This window comes from Bison bison, unplaced genomic scaffold, assembly GCF_000754665.1.
Source record: "Bison bison bison isolate TAMUID 2011002044 unplaced genomic scaffold, Bison_UMD1.0 scf7180017864293, whole genome shotgun sequence".
NCBI classification, from domain to species: domain Eukaryota; kingdom Metazoa; phylum Chordata; class Mammalia; order Artiodactyla; family Bovidae; genus Bison; species Bison bison.
In genome coordinates this window covers 2803955-2804442 of record NW_011494865.1, presented here as the reverse complement: position 1 = coordinate 2804442, position 488 = coordinate 2803955, and the positions used below count along the sequence as shown (strand labels likewise).

The following is a 488-nucleotide window of genomic DNA, read 5'->3' as shown; positions in this document are numbered from 1 at the left end:
CCAGTCCTGGGTATTCATTGGAAGGACTGATGCTGAAGCTGAAACTCCAGTACTTTGGCCACCTCACGCAAAGAGCTGACTCATTGGAAAAGACCCTGATGCTGGGAGGGATTGGGGGCAGGAGGAGAAGGGGATGATAGAGGATGAGATGGTTGGATGGCATCACCGACTCGATGCACATGAGTTTGGGTGAACTCTGGGAGTTGGTGATGGACAGGGAGGCCTGGCGTGCTGCAGTTCATGGGGTCAGAAAGGGTTGGACACGACTAAGCGACTGAACTGAACGAACTGAAAAATAAAGTCAGGGTCAAATAAGGAACTGCAAGTCAAGACATGCCCCGACTCGGGGTCTTAGTTTCTGCATCTGTAAAATGCGAGTGGGTGCTGTCATCGTGCCGTGACTCAATCAACATGACATGCGAGGCGCGGGGCCAGGAGTTGGGATCCAGGGGTGACTAGGGGTACGGCACAGAAAGGTGGTGCTCACA

General features: G+C 53.3%; 1 protein-coding gene across 1 annotated transcript in view; it reads right to left on the bottom strand.

Moving 5' to 3' along the window:
• SNX29 (sorting nexin 29) overlaps positions 1–488 on the bottom strand; it is a 576571-nt gene that overhangs the window by 87511 nt on the left and 488572 nt on the right. The window lies entirely within an intron of this gene.